General features: G+C 42.2%; 1 protein-coding gene across 1 annotated transcript in view; it reads left to right on the forward strand.

Annotated features, from left to right (window-relative positions):
- The first annotated feature begins 3124 nt into the window (after positions 1–3124).
- The window catches only part of prlhr2b (prolactin releasing hormone receptor 2b), a 29456-nt gene continuing 15367 nt past the window's right edge, over positions 3125–17213 (forward strand). Inside the window, exon 1 of the mRNA XM_055207786.2 lies at positions 3125–3433. The gene's annotated coding sequence lies outside the window, so the exon portion shown is untranslated. The remainder of the gene's footprint in view (positions 3434–17213) is intronic.

Genomic DNA, 17213 nt, shown 5'->3' on the forward strand with positions numbered 1-17213 from the left:
ATAGCACAATATATAAGATTGCAGTGTGAATATTTGTTACCCAGAGGACATTGCTCCAACTCTCACGTGCACCGTTTTCCACGACTTAATGAAACGGTAGACGATGCAGGACTATGTCGTCAATATTTCTCCAACATATTAAACTTTCATAATCTCCAATGAATAAAAAAATGAAAACGGAGAACGGAGAACGGATCTGTATTGTGTGTACGTTAAAAATCATTTCCTGGTTGTACCAGCCTGGTCCATTAACATCTTCCATTCCTGTCACAAACAGCGGTACAATCATTTATGAGTCAGAGCCAGAAAACGACTGATCCTAGAACATTTTGCCATTCACGAGCACTTACTGAACTCTGATGTCTGTTAAATACTGAAATAAAAAGGAATCTAAAAGCGTGCACGAACGCACGTACACCCCACTAATGCTCATTATGACCTGGAGCTAAAATATCAAACCTTGTAGATCTTGTCAAGCACATGGGTGTGTTGGATTTCATGCACACCACTGCGGTAGACTATAAGACAGCAAAAATCCGCCCTCACGGATGAAACCCTCTCTAAAGAAATGCTCGTTCACAAATAATGAATCTCTTTCTATTGTACATTCTTTGCTAGCATGATTCATAACACGTACGCTTAATAAAACTCATGTACTATTCAGACACGAGACAATCACCACATTCATTTCATTCAAGAATGCCATCATTTCCCATAGCAACGTGCAAATGGCACTTCACAGGTTATCATTAAAATGATTTACCATAATCCCTAGAGATGTTTAAAACACATTTTGATTAGATTCATTTAATATATCCTGTAATCCTAAAAAGACCTTTAATTCAATTCTCCACTGGGGCATAATGTTAAGATAAAAGCTGGGATACAGAGAACAAATCCCCGGAAAAAAGAAATGCATCTGGGAAAAGTATATGAACAGTAAAACAAAATGTAAACAAAAACAAAGTATACTTGCTAGGTGAACCTGCTTTTGTGCACGTACACCCTCAAAGTGAAGATATTTGAAAGCTCTATCTATGACCAAAAAAGAGCAAAATTGATGGGGCCTTTAATGATGGGAGATGAAAAAGTGCACTTTAACAGAAAACACATTTTCTAATGAACATGTCTGTCTGTTCAAAATGATACACCCCACTTCAAAATCTACAAAAACAGAAAATAATACATCATGTTTCACAGGAAAAACAGGTGCTGATACGAGGCAGAATATTCACATCTGCTGTTACCAGACAGGCAGTTGTTTAACAGCAGAACTGCAATTGCCTTGATCGAATGAAAGCCACTGGAACTGGATCAAATAAATCTAAATTAAAGGGCGCAGTCAAATTTATTCAATAATAATGATAAATGTCAATTAGTTTATTCTCTCAAATATTTGTAGGGCGGAAAAGTCATCCACCTCCCCAGGCTCCCCGGCATATCAGCCCAGAATGTCTATCATACTGGTGAAATATAACAGCTACAGCATATGCAAGTCTGCCTATGTGAATTAAAAGGAGACGATATCATATTGTTGTAAATGAGGGGCAAGCAGAAGCTACTTATGCAAATACAATGGTAACTGTATAAGGGACACATATACTGAAATACATCGCGACATACTGCATTACGGTGAATGAAACTTGATCAACCCAAACCAGAGGTATTATACAGTATTACTTGACAGCCTGTCCTTCACTGTGACCAGGTTTGAAAAGCATACTTTAAATATTTGCAACTTGTATTATTCATTTGAAAAAAAGAAAGAGACAAAAGCTATAACGACAATTTCTTAAACATCGAAAAAGAATCAGTAAGCACAGCAGTGAAAAATATTATGGTAACTGCATAACAGTGACAAATATGCAAAAATATTAATAGCATGTGTGTGTCATATAAACAAATCATAAAAGAGACCATGAATCAGCATAAGAATCAAGAGTACCTAATAGGCAATTTGGTACAAAGATACATGTCTTAAATACAATAATACTACGCCTAATATAAAATGGAAAATGTGCCTCTGTTGTGTATGTGATAAAAGCTGTAAGAGGGTTGTTGATGATTCAGACTCACTTGCAAATGTAAATGCTCGTCCTCTTGCATTTTCTGACAACGTGCAGAACAATTTGCTAGTAATTAAATTTACAATAACAAGACTCACTGATGATGTCATGACCATAATGATTACCCCTCAAGACAAAAGTTCTGATATGTAAAAAGCCAATTAAATAGCCAACTATCATGCACAGGGCTATTAAAGTCTTTTCTTATCAGTTGTTTTGTTTATGTTTTTTAATATTTGTGACCCTGTAAAAACCCACCCAATGTTACTGTTTGTGAACATTCTGTGAAAATATAACTTTGAGATCTTTAATATTGACTGAGTAAGGTCATGCATGCCAATAATTGGTTCATAATAACAAATGGGCTAATTTTTGGTGAACTTTATGCTACTTATCCTCGGGCAATGAAAGTAATATTATCTAAAACTTTTAACTACAAAATTACGGAAAATAAATTGCCTTGATATGATGACCTCTAGGCCGCTATGTTTTTCAAATGTCTTGGGAGAAACTCAAAGGCATCCAAAAAATGCTTGACCAGATATCTTTCCTATGTATTATATTTACATTTTATTAAAGCAAAAAAAATCGCTTTATAATCAACGTGCACAAGCACTGATTACTGAATCTAACTTCGCCGCCATATTAGTGAGGGAAAAACTTCCCCTAAAAAGTGAATTGGAGAAACTAAATGTTTTTGTACTTCACGTAGGTAGATCGTAAACCTAGATGGGTTGAGAAATATAAACTTTATTATGCTTGTTTCATCCAAAAAATCCCCAACTCCTTGTTCACCAAATGCGTTCTTGCCCTTCCCAATATGGCGGCGCGCTGACACACAGCAACCGACCAAAGCTTCACAGATTTGAACCAACTGAACTCAAACTTTGATTTCTTTTTAAACAAAATCAACTAAGTTTTACATCTCCAAAGAACCACATAGCCAACTTAAAACTCATATTAATCCAGTATCAGTCAGTTTTAAAACAAAAGTGAAATATATACAAACCGCTCTATGTGTGTTAACTGACCTCACATCAACCCTATCGACACATGACAGCGGGACTATGAAAGATGAAGTACCAGGATGAGATGAAGTGCAGATGCCCCTCAGATTCTTTACAAAACAAGGTGACCGTAATTCGAGTGTGCAGAGGTGAGCGAGGGACGATGGTGAAACTACAGTACAATCAGTCTCGCACTGATTTGTGCGGTTGTTTTGCCCGGTTTTTTTTCACAGAGAGGAAAGCGAGCGCAACGCTGTCTGGGCGCGCTCCCGACGGGCTGTGTGGAGAGGAGACGGCGGCGCGCGCACCTCGCACAGTGCATCGAGCGTTTGGACTCAGAAGCAGGAATATTTCTCTGAGGTAAACAGCTGTTTTACTTTATCTGCAAAACATGTATAAAGAATATCTGCAAGTTTGGTGGTGTTTGTTTTGCAGCAAAATTTTACATTACAAAAAAAATAATTCTGAGTAATTGCGATACTGATATTTTGTTTGTTACTTGTTTATGTTGCATTCAAAATTGTTAATATTATATTTTCCATTGTTTCTTACTGCCATAAGTCGTTTCTTTTAATGCTTCTTTTAATGTTCACTGTAATGAGAAAACCCAGGCTAATAGACTGTTTAATGGCGCGAATAAATAGTTAGTGTTAACTAGATATTAAAGTTTGAGGACAAACTTTATGTTGGCTTGACAAAGCCTGGTCTGAACGTTTAAAACATTTTGACAGAAGTTTGACAGAAGTTTGGTTAAGTAGGCTATCTTGTTGTTAGTATGCTTCAGTATGAAGCTTTTTAAAATAAAGCTAACATAATTTAGCATAAAGGTAGCATGATTTAGCATGAAGCTAACATGATTTAGCATAAAGTCAGCATAAAGCTAACATGTTTAAAGACCCAACCCCCATGTCTCTATGATGTTCTGATGCGAAGATATAAGGCTTTGTTTATTCCGTTGCTAGGGTACTAAGTTTGGTTGCTAGGCAGAAAATTGGCATCCCATAATGATTTCACTTCAAGTCACAAGTAAATCGGTCCAACCCCCGTGTCTTTATGATGTTCTGATGCGGAGATATAAGGCTTTGTTTGTTCCGTTGCTAGGGTACTAAGTTTGGTTGCTAGGCAGAAAATTGGCATCCCATAATGATAACACTTCAAGCCACAAGTAATACGGTCCAACCCCTGTGTCTCTATGATGTTCTGATGTGAAGATATAAGGTTGTGTTTATTCCGTTGCTAGGGTACTAAGTTTGGTTGCTAGCCAGAAAATTGGCATACCATAATGATCACACTTCAAGCCACAAGTAAAACGGTCCAACCCCTGTGTCTCTACGACCTTCTGATGCAGAGATATAATGCTTTGTTTATTCCGTTGCTAGGGTACTAAGTTTGGTTGCTAGGGAGAAAATTGGCATCCCATAATGATCAACCTTCAAGCCACAAGTAAAACGGTCCAACCCCCGTGTCTCTATGATGTTCTGAAGCGGAGATATAAGGCTTTGTTTATTCCGTTGCTAGGGTACTAAGTTTGGTTGCTAGGGAGAAAATTGGCATCCCATAATGATAAACCTTCAAGCCACAAGTAAAACGGTCCAACCCCAGGGTCTCTAAGATGTTCTGAAGTGGAGATATAAGGCTTTGTTTATTCCGTTGCTAGGGTACTAAGTTTGGTTGCTAGGGAGAAAATTGGCATCCCATAATGATCAACCTTCAAGCCACAAGTAAAACTGTCCAACCCCCGTGTCTCTATGATGTTCTGAAGCGGAGATATAAGGCTTTGTTTATTCCGTTGCTAGGGTAGTAAGTTTGGTTGCTAGGGAGAAAATTGGCATCCCATAATGATCAACCTTCAAGCCACAAGTAAAACGGTCCAACCCCCGTGTCTCTATGATGTTCTGATGCGGAGATATAAGGCTTTGTTTATTCCGTTGCTAGGGTACTAAGTTTGGTTGCTAGGGAGAAAATTGGCATCCCATAATGATCAACCTTCATGCCACAAGTAAAACGGTCCCACCCGAGTGTCTCTAAGATGTTCTGAAGCATAGATATAAGGCTTTGTTTATTCCGTTGCTAGGGTAGTAAGTTTGGTTGCTAGGGAGAAAATTGGCATCCCATAATGATCAACCTTCAAGCCACAAGTAAAACGGTCCAACCCCCGTGTCTCTAAGATGTTCTGAAGCAGAGATATAAGGCTTTGTTTATTCCGTTGCTAGGGTACTAAGTTTGGTTGCTAGGGAGAAAATTGGCATCCCATAATGATCACACTTCAAGCCACAAGTAAAACGGTCCAACCCCCGTGTCTCTATGATGTTCTGAAGCGGAGATATAAGGCTTTGTTTATTCCGTTGCTAGGGTACTAAGTTTGGTTGCTAGGGAGAAAATTGGCATCCCATAATGATCACACTTCAAGCCACAAGTAAAACGGTCCAACCCCTGTGTCTCTATGATGTTCTGAAGCAGAGATATAAGGCTTTGTTTATTCCGTTGCTAGGGTACTAAGTTTGGTTGCTAGGGAGAAAATTGGCATCCCATAATGATCACACATCAAGCCACAAGTAAAACGATCAAACCCCCGTGTCTCTATGATGTTGTGAAGCAGAGATATAAGGCTTTGTTTATTCCGTTGCTAGGGTACTAAGTTTGGTTGCTAGGGAGAAAATTGGCATCCCATAATGATCACACATCAAGCCACAAGTAAAACGATCAAACCCCCGTGTCTCTACGATGTTCTGATGCCGAGATATAAGGGTTTGTTTGTTATGTTGCTAGGGTGCTCATATTTGGTTGCTAGGGGCGTGGCTTAATACCTAATTAAGAATCCTGAGAGACTGATTGGATGCCTGAGTATAATGAGCCCACCCCCATGTCTCTATGACAGTTTGATGCAAAGATATCCATCTGGGCATTTTATAATGGCAGTCTATGGGAGATGTTGCTAGGGTGCCCAAAGTGGTTGCTAGGGGCGTGGCTTAATAGCTTTGGAGAATTCCTGAAAGACTGATTGGATGCCTGGGTAAAATGAGCCCACCCCCATGTCTCTGCGACACTCTAAAGTGAAGATATTCCATCTGGGACACTTTTATTCCCTTATATGGGCGTGTTTCCTGCCCCATTATAAGTCAATGGGAAATTTTGGGGGCCTCTTACACCCCAGGGGTACAGCTTACACCCCAATGTGATGTATGTTCTTACAGAGCCTGTCAGCCTCCTCAACTGTGATAACCCACAAGTTTCTACAAATTTCTTGTTCACAGCAATGACCCTTCAAAGTTGGTCGTAATGTTAAGTCAATGGAAATTTTGGGGTGTTTGAGCCCCCCGTTTAGGAATTCGGAAGGTCCCATCAGTTAGAAAAGTCATAGCATAAATCTACGGACCAGTCTTAAAAGTTTTGTAAAGTTTTGTGGGTGTAGCTTGAAAGCTCTAGGAGGAGTTACAATTGGTAAAAGTGGGGGAGCATAAGAATAATAATAATAATAACTAGATAGGTACATTTCCTGAAGAAAATGTGAAGTGGTGCTTGCCGTGGCAAAATTCTGGGGAACATATATGATTATACTCCAAGCCAAAAGTAAAACGGTCCAACCCCCGTGTCTGTACGATGTTCTGATGTGGAGATATAAGGCTGTGTTTATCCGGTTGCTAGGGTACTGTATTTGGTTGCTAGGGAAAAATGTGGCATCCCATAATGATTACACTCTGAGTCACGAGTCATACGGTCCAACCCCCGTGTCTCTACGATGTTCTGATGCAGAGATATAAGGCTTTGTTTACTCTGTTGCTAGGGTACTGTATTTGGTTGCTAGGGAAAAAATTTGACATCCCATAGTGATTACACCGCCGAGTCACGAGTCAAACGGTCCAACCCCCGTGTCTCTACGATGTTCTGATGCGGAGATATAAGGCTTTGTTTACTCTGTTGCTAGGGTACTGTATTTGGTTGCTAGGGAAAAAATTGGCATCCCATAATGATTACACTCCGAGTCACGAGTCATACGGTCCAACCTCCGTGTCTCTACGATGTTCTGATGCGGAGATATAAGGCTTTGTTTACTCTGTTGCTAGGGTACTGTATTTGGTTGCTAGGGGGAAAATTGGCATCCACTAGTGATTAACCCTCCGAGTCACGAGTCAAACGGTCCAACCCCCGTGTCTCTACGATGTTCTGATGCGGAGATATAAGGCTTTGTTTACTCTGTTGCTAGGGTACTGTATTTGGTTGCTAGGGAAAAAATTGGCATCCCATAATGATTACCCTCCGAGTCATGAGTCAAACGGTCCAACCCCCGTGTCTCTACGATGTTCTGATGCGGAGATATAAGGCTTTGTTTACTCTGTTGCTAGGGTACTGTATTTGGTTGCTAGGGAAAAAATGGCATCCACTAGTGATTACCCTCCGAGTCACGAGTCAAACGGTCCAACCCCCGTGTCTCTACGATGTTCTGATGCGGAGATATAAGGCTTTGTTTACTCTGTTGCGAGGGTACTGTATTTGGTTGCTTCGGGAAAAATTGGCATCCCATAATGATTACCCTCCGAGTCACAAGTCAAACGGTCCAACCCCCGTGTCTCTACGATGTTCTGATGCGGAGATATAAGGCTTTGTTTATTCGGTTGCTAGGGTGGTCAAATTTGGTTGCTAGGGGCGTGGCTTGGGAGTGGCCATTGATGTGCCCAATTGTTACACCCCTAGTCACAAGTAAAACGGTCCAACCCCCGTGTCTCTACGATGTTCTGATGCCGAGATATAACTGTTTGAATTTTATGTTGCTAGGGTGCTCAAAAGTGGTTGCTAGGGGCGTGGCTTAGTAAGTCTTTAAGGATCCTGAGAGACTGATTGGATGCCTGAGTAAAATGAGCCCACCCCCATGTCTCTATGACACTGTGGTGCAAAGATATCCATCTGGGCATTTTATAATGGCAGTCTATGGGATAGGTTGCTAGGGTGCCCAAAATGGTTGCTAGGGTAACCTTACACCCCATTGTGGGGGACGTCCTGAAAGAGTCTAGCACCCTCTTCAAATGTTGTGACCCACATGTTTCTACGAAATCCTCGCTCGGACCTATGACCCGTCAAAATTTTTCGCAATGTTAAGTCTATGGGATTTTCGCCCATTGACTTTTCATTGGGCATTTTTGGGCACCTCTTACACCCCAGGGGTACAACTTACACCCCATTGTGATCCATGTTCTTACAGAGCCTACCACCCTCTTCAAATGTTGTAACCCACATGTTTCTACAAAATCCTCGAGCGGAGCTATGACTCGTCAAAGTTGGGCGCAATGTTAAGTCAATGGGATTTTTCGGGTGGTTTTTCGCCCCCCTTTCGGAAATCCTGCACCCGATCGCTTATAAAAGTCATAGCACACCATCTCCTCAATAAACCGGTCGATTTGAGCCCGCTTTCATGGGACTACGGCAAACCGTGCGGGACGAGTTACGCGCCGAAAAAACGTGCAGACATAAGAATAAGATATAATAATAATAACTAGATAGGTACATTTCCTGAAGAAAATGTGAAGTGGTGCTTGCCGTGGCAAATTTCTGGGGACAGTATATGATTATACTCCAAGCCAAAAGTAAAACGATCCAACTCCCGTGTCTCTACGATGTTCTGATTCCGAGATATGTGGCTTTGTTTACTCTGTTGCTAGGGTACTGTATTTGGTTGCTAGGGAAAAGATTGGCATCCACTAGTGATTACATGCCGAGTCACGAGTGTAACGGTCCAACCCCCGTGTCTCTACAATGTTCTCATGCGGAGATATAAGGCTTTGTTTACTCTGTTGCTAGGGTACTGTATTTGGTTGCTAGGGAAAAAAATGGCAACCACTAGTGATTACCCTCCGAGTCATGAGTCAAACGGTCCAACCCCCGTGTCTCTACGATGTTCTGATGCGGAGATATAAGGCTTTGTTTACTCTGTTGCTAGGGTACTGTATTTGGTTGCTAGGGAAAAAAATTCATCCACTAGTGATTACCCTCCGAGTCACGAGTCAAACGGTCCAACCCCCGTGTCTCTACGATGTTCTGATGCGGAGATATAAGGCTTTGTTTACTCTGTTGCTAGGGTACTGTATTTGGTTGCTAGGGAAAAAAATGGCATCCACTAGTGATTACCCTCCGAGTCACGAGTCAAACGGTCCAACCCCCGTGTCTCTACGATGTTCTGATGCGGAGATATAAGGCTTTGTTTACTCTGTTGCTAGGGTACTGTATTTGGTTGCTAGGGAAAAAAATGGCATCCACTAGTGATTACCCTCCAAGTCACGAGTCAAACGGTCCAACCCCCGTGTCTCTACGATGTTCTGATGCGGAGATATAAGGCTTTGTTTATTCGGTTGCTAGGGTTCTCAAATTTGGTTGCTAGGGGCGTGGCTTGGGAGTGGCCATTGATGTGCCCAATTGTTACACCCCTAGTCACAAGTAAAACGGTTCAACCCCCGTGTCTCTACGATGTTCTGATGCCGAGATATAACTGTTTGAATTTTATGTTGCTAGGGTGCTCAAAAGTGGTTGCTAGGGGCGTGGCTTAGTAAGTATTCAAGGATCCTGAGAGAGTGATTGGATGCCTGAGTAAAATGAGCCCACCCCCATGTCTCTGTGACACTGTGGTGCAAAGATATCCATCTAGGCATTTTATAATGGCAGTCTATGGGATAGGTTGCTAGGGTGCCCAAAATGGTTGCTAGGGTAACCTTACACCCCATTGTGGGGTACGTCCTGAAAGAGTCTAGCACCCTCTTCAAATGTTGTGACCCACATGTTTCTACGAAATCCTCGCTCGTACCTATGACCCGTCAAAGTTTTTCGCAATGTTAAGTCTATGGGATTTTCGCCCATTGACTTTTCATTGGGCATTTTTGGGCACCTCTTACACCCCAGGGGTACAACTTACACCCCATTGTGATCCATGTTCTTACAGAGCCTACCACCCTCTTCAAATGTTGTAACCCACATGTTTCTACAAAATCCTCGAGCGGAGCTATGACTCGTCAAAGTTGGGCGCAATGTTAAGTCAATGGGATTTTTCGGGTGGTTTTTCGCCCCCCTTTCGGAAATCCTGCACCCGATTGCTTATAAAAGTCATAGCACACCTCTCCTCAATAAACCGGTCGATTTGAGCCCGCTTTCATGGGACTACGGCAAAGCCGTGCGGGACGAGTTACGCGCCGAAAAAACGTGCAGACATAAGAATAAGATATAATAATAATAACTAGATAGGTACATTTCCTGAAGAAAATGTGAGTGGTGCTTGCCGTGGCAAAATTCTGGGGACCATATATGATTATACTCCAAGCCAAAAGTAAAACGATCCAACTCCCGTGTCTCTACGATGTTCTGATGCGGAGATATAAGGCTTTGTTTACTCTGTTGCTAGGGTACTGTATTTGGTTGCTAGGGAAAAAATTGGCCATCCACTAGTGATTACCCTCCGAGTCACGAGTCAAACGGTCCAACCCCCGTGTCTCTACGATGTTCTAATGCGGAGATATAAGGCTTTGTTTACTCTGTTGCTAGGGTACTGTATTTGGTTGCTAGGGAAAAAAACGGCATCCACTAGTGATTACCCTCCGAGTCTCAAGTCAAACGGTCCAACCCCCGTGTCTCTACGATGTTCTGATGCGGAGATATAAGGCTTTGTTTACTCTGTTGCTAGGGTACTGTATTTGGTTGCTAGGGAAAAAATTTGCATCCACTAGTGATAACATGCCGAGTCACAAGTAAAACGGTCCAACCCCCGTGTCTCTACGATTTTCTGCTGCGGAGATATAAGGCTTTGTTTACTCTGTTGCTAGGGTACTGTATTTGGTTGCTAGGGGACAAAATGACATCCACTAGTGATTACACTCTGAGTCACGAGTCAAACGGTCCAACCCCCGTGTCTCTACGATGTTCTGATGCGGAGATATAAGGCTTTGTTTACTCTGTTGCTAGGGTACTGTATTTGGTTGCTAGGGAAAATATTTGACATCCCATAGTGATTACACTCCGAGATACTAGTAAAATGGTTCAACCCCCGTGTCTCTATGATGTTCTGATGCGGAGATATAAGGCTTTGTTTACTCTGTTGCTAGGGTACTGTATTTGGTTACTAGGGAAAAAATTGGCATCCCATAATGATTACACTCCGAGTCACGAGTCAAACGGTCCAACCCCCGTGTATCTACTATGTTCTGATGCGGAGATATAAGGCTTTGTTTACTCTGTTGCTAGGGTACTGTATTTGGTTGCTAGGGAAAAAATTGGCATCCCATAATGATTACACTCCGAGTCACGAGTCAAACGGTCCAACCCCCGTGTCTCTACGATGTTCGGATGCCAAGATATAACTGTTTGAATTTTATGTTGCTAGGGTGCTCAAAAGTGGTTGCTAGGGGCGTGGCCTAATACCTATGTAAGGATCCTGAGAGACTGATTGGATGCCTGAGTAAAATGAGCCCACCCCCATGTCTCTATGACACTGTGGTGCAAAGATATCCATCTGGGCATTTTATAATGGCAGTCTATGGGAGATGTTGCTAGGGTGCCCAAAATTGTTGCTAGGGGCGTGGCTTAATAGCTCTGGGATGATCCTGAGGGACTGATTGGATGCCCGAGTGAAATGAGCCCACCCACTTATCTCTACGACATTGTAAAGCAAAGATATCCCATCTGGAACTGTTTTATTCCCTTATATGGGCATGTTTCCTGCCCCATTATAAGTCAATGGGAATTTTCGGGTGCCTCTTACACCCCAGGGGTACAACTTACACCCCAATGTCATGTATGTTCTTACAGAGCCTACCACCCTCTTCAAATAATGTAACCCACATGTTTCTACAACATCCTCAAGCGGAGATATGACTCGTCAAAGTTGGGCGCAATGTTAAGTCAATGGGATTTTTCGGGTGGTTTTTCGCCCCCCTTTCGAAAATCCTGCACCCGATCCCTTATAAAAGTCATAGCAGACGTGTCCTTAATAAGCCGGTCATTTTGAGCCCTGTTTTATTGGTCTACGACAAACCGTGTGGGACGAGTTACGCGCCGAAAAAGTGTCCAGATATAAGAATAAATAAAGATATAAATAATAAGTATGAGCAATAGTAATAGTGATGCTTTGCATAAATGCAAGCACCACTAACTAGATAGGTACATTTCCTGAAGAAAATGTGAGTGGTGCTTGCCGTGGCAAAATTCTGGGGACCATATATGATTATACTCCAAGCCAAAAGTAAAACGATCAAACTCCCGTGTCTCTACGATGTTCTGATGCGGAGATATAAGGCTTTGTTTACTCTGTTGCTAGGGTACTGTATTTGGTTGCTAGGGAAAAAAATGGCATCCACTGGTGATTACCCGCCGAGTCACGAGTCAAATGGTCCAACCCCCGTGTCTCTACGATGTTCTGATGCGGAGATATAAGGCTTTGTTTAATCTGTTGCTAGGGTACTGTATTTGGTTGCTAGGGAAAAAAATGGCATCCACTAGTGATAACCCTCTGATTCACGAGTCAAACGGTCCAACCCCCGTGTTTCTACAATGTTCTGATGCGGAGATATAAGGCTTTGTTTACTCTGTTGCTAGGGTACTGTATTTGGTTGCTAGGGAAAAAATTGGCATCCCATAATGATTACACTCTGAGTCACGATTCAAACGGTCCAACACCCGTGTCTCTACGATGTTCTGATGCGGAGATATAAGGCTTTGTTTACTCTGTTGCTAGGGTACTGTATTTGGTTGCTAGGGGAAAAAATGGCATCCCATAATGATTACACTCTGAGTCACGAGTCAAACGGTCCAACCCCCGTGTCTCTACGATGTTCTGATGCGGAGATATAAGGCTTTGTTTACTCTGTTGCTAGGGTACTGTATTTGGTTGCTAGGGGAAAAATTGGCATCCCATAATGATTACACTCTGAGTCAAGAGTCAAACGGTCCAACCCCCGTGTCTCTACGATGTTCTGATGCGAAGATATAAGTCTTTGTTTACTCTGTTGCTAGGGTACTGTATTTGGTTGCTAGGGGAAAAAATGGCATCCCATAATGATTACACTCTGAGTCACGAATCAAACGGTCCAACCCCCGTGTCTCTACGATGTTCTGATGCCGAGATATAACTGTTTGAATTTTATGTTGCTAGGGTGCTCAAAAGTGGTTGCTAGGGGCGTGGCTTAATACCTATGTAAGGATCCTGAGAGACTGGTTGGATGCCTGAGTAAAATGAGCCCACCCCCATGTCTCTATGACACTGTGGTGCAAAGATATCCATCTGGGCATTTTATAATGGCAGTCTATGGAAGATGTTGCTAGGGTGCCCAAAATTGTTGCTAGGGGCGTGGCTTAATAGATCTGAGATGATCCTGAGAGACTGATTGGATGCCCGAGTAAAATGAGCCCACCCACTTATCTCTACGACACTGTAAAGCAAAGATATCCCATCTGTAACTGTTTTATTTCCTTATATGGGCATGTTTCCTGCCCCATTATAAGTCAATGGGAATTTTCGGGTGCCTCTTACACCCCAGGGGTACAACTTACACCCCAATGTCATGTATGTTCTTACATAGCCTATCACCCTCTTCAAATTTAGTAACCCACATGTTTCTACGAAATCCTCGCTCGGACCTATGACCTGACAAATTTTCCCGCAATGTTAGTCTATGGGATTTTGCCCCATTGACTTTTCATTGGGCATTTTTGGGCACCTCTTACACCCCAGGGGTACAACTTACACCCCATTGTGATGTATGTTCTTACAGAGTCTACCACCCTCTTCAAATGTTGTAACCCACATGTTTCTACAAAATCCTCGAGCGGAGCTATGACTCGTCAAAGTTGGGCCCAATGTTAAGTCAATAGGATTTTTCGGGTGGTTTTTCGCCCCCCTTTCGGAAATCCTGCACCCGATCGCTTATAAAAGTCATAGCACACCTCTCCTCAATAAACCGGTCAATTTGAGCCCTCTTTCATGGGACTACGTGAAACCGTGCGGGACGAGTTACGCGCCGAAAAAGTGTCCAGAAAAAGAAGAATAATAAGTATGCAAGATAATAATAGTGATGCCTTGCATAAATGCAAGCACCACTAATAAGTATGAGGAATAGTAATAGTGATGCCTTGCATAAATGCAAGCACCACTAATAATAATATCCCTGAGGAATAGTAATAGTGATGCCTTGCATAAATGCAAGCACCACTAATAATAATATCCCTGAGCAATAGTAATAGTGATGCTTTGCATAAATGCAAGCACCACTAATAATAACTAGATAGGTACATTTCCTGAAGAAAATGTGAGTGGTGCTTGCCGTGGCAAATTTCTGGGTAACATATATGATTATACTCCAAGCCAAAAGTAAAACGATCCAACTCCCGTGCCTCTACTAGGGATGCACCGATCCGATATTCTGGATAGGTATCGGGGCCAATCCGGCCTTTTTTGCTGGATCGGATATCGGACTTACAGGACCGATCCAGTTCCGATACTGCGCGTTACGCATGGTTGTCACTGACAAGCGATTAAAACGACAGAGTATTATAAAAGCACCATAAACGTTTTATGTACTATAATCAAAGTCATCTTACACTCAATAGCTTCATGTGAAGGAACATACGCACATTTAAAGAATCAAGATATTAATGTTCACAGAAACACTGTAACTTACATGCAAACTGAGTTAATCCACTGATGAGAAGCGGACGGATAAAAACGCGTAATTCAACACACGCACACACACAAGATAACTGTAACGTTAGGCTTTATTAAAGATCTGATTTTATAAAGTCTCAGTAAGCTGTTGGATGGATGCAATTCACTATGTGCTGAGTTAATGCACAGGTGAAGCGGACGGATGAAACGCGTCATTCAACACACGAACACTCAATAACTGTAGTCTGTTTTAAAGATCTGATTTTATAAAGTCTCAGTAAGCTGTTAGATGTATGAAATTCAGTATGTGCCGAGCACACGATGCCTCTAATCTCTTTGTTGTAATAGTAGTTATGAATGTAACTTTCCATTGCGGTGCGAGGATTCCCATGTGAGTGTGAGGACGCTTCTAGAGCATCAATGCTGCACCCAGGAAGCACAGTATTGCGCAGAATGCGCACTCAGTATGATTTAGGCGCATCAATTCTGCACCCGAAATGTGCATAAAAGGTCCGGTTAAGTGCATAATTCCCAAAATAACCATCTGCACACTAAAGCTTTTTTACTGTGACGTTTTGCGCAATTAAGGAAAACTTATTTGATCAAACGTGCCTATTTTATTTTCTCCTAAACACTGCCATGGTTAATATAATTACTAATGTTCTTGTAACTTGTAAATCATTTTAAATTTTTGGTTTTTACTTTAAAATTATAATTATATATAATTATATAATTGTAATTATAAAAATATAATAATATTATGCTAGATTTAGCAGAAAGCACTATACACATTTATATAGTGTGTGTGTGTGTGTGTGTGTGTGTGTGTGTGTGTGTGTGTGTGTGTGTGTGTGTGTGTGTGTGTGTGTGTGTGTGTGTGTGTGTGTGTAATTTAAATTGCTCAAGAAAAATACAGTAGTATCGGATCGGCAGGTATCGGAATCGGCCGATACTCAGAATTCGGGTATCGGAATCGGATCGGAGATGGAAAAAGTGGTATCGGTGCATCCCTAGCCTCTACGATGTTCTGATGCTGAGATATAAGGCTATGTTTATCTGGTTGCTAGGGTACTGTATTTGGTTGCTAGGGAAAAAATTGACATCCACTAGTGATTACCCTCCGAGTCACGAGTCAAACGGTCCAACCCCCGTGTCTGTACAATGTTCTGATGCGGAGATATAAGGCTTTGTTTACTCTGTTGCTAGGGTACTGTATTTGGTTGCTATGGAAAAAATTGGCATCCACTAGTGATTACCCGCCGAGTCACAAGTCAAACGGTCCAACCCCCGTGTCTCTACGATGTTCTGATGCGGAGATATAAGGCTTTGTTTACTCTGTTGCTAGGGTACTGTATTTGGTTGCTAGGGAAAAAAATGGCATCCACTAGTGATTACCCTCCGAGTCACGAGTCAAACGGTCCAACCCCCGTGTCTCTACGATGTTCTGATGCGGAGATATAAGGCTTTGTTTACTCTGTTGCTAGGGTAATGTATTTGGTTGCTAGGGAAAAAATTGGCATCCCATAATGATTACACTCCGAGTCACAAGTAAAACGGTCCAACCCCCGTGTCTCTACGATGTTCTGATGCGGAGATATAAGGCTTTGTTTACTCTGTTGCTAGGGTACTGTATTTGGTTGCTAGGGAAAAAATTGGCATCCACTAGTGATTAACCTCCGAGTCACGAGTCAAACGGTCCAACCCCCGTGTCTCTACGATGTTCTGGTGCGGAGATATAAGGCTTTGTTTACTCTGTTGCTAGGGTACTGTATTTGGTTGCTAGGGAAAAAATCGGCATCCCATAATGATTACACTCTGAGTCACGAGTCAAACGGTCCAACCCCCGTGTCTCTATGATGTTCTGATGCTGAGATATAAGGCTTTGTTTACTCTGTTGCTAGGGTACTGTATTTGGTTGCTAGGGAAAAAATTGGCATCCACTAGTGATTACCCGCCGAGTCACAAGTCAAACGGTCCAACCCCCGTGTCTCTACGATGTTCTGATGCGGAGATATAAGGCTTTGTTTACTCTGTTGCTAGGGTACTGTATTTGGTTGCTAGGGAAAAAAATGGCATCCACTAGTGATTACCCTCCGAGTCACGAGTCAAACGGTCCAACCCCCGTGTCTCTACGATGTTCTGATGCGGAGATATAAGGCTTTGTTTACTCTGTTGCTAGGGTAATGTATTTGGTTGCTAGGGAAAAAATTGGCACCCCATAATGATTACACTCCGAGTCACAAGTCAAACGGTCCAACCCCCGTGTCTCTACGATGTTCTGATGCGGAGATATAAGGCTTTGTTTACTCTGTTGCTAGGGTACTGTATTTGGTTGCTAGGGAAAAAATTGGCATCCACTAGTGATTAACCTCCGAGTCACGAGTTAAACGGTCCAACCCCCGTGTCTCTACGATGTTCTGATGCGGAGATATAAGGCTTTGTTTACTCTGTTGCTAGGGTACTGTATTTGGTTGCTAGGGGAAAAATCGGCATCCCATAATGATTACA

This window comes from Misgurnus anguillicaudatus, chromosome 12, assembly GCF_027580225.2.
Source record: "Misgurnus anguillicaudatus chromosome 12, ASM2758022v2, whole genome shotgun sequence".
NCBI lineage: Eukaryota > Metazoa > Chordata > Actinopteri > Cypriniformes > Cobitidae > Misgurnus > Misgurnus anguillicaudatus.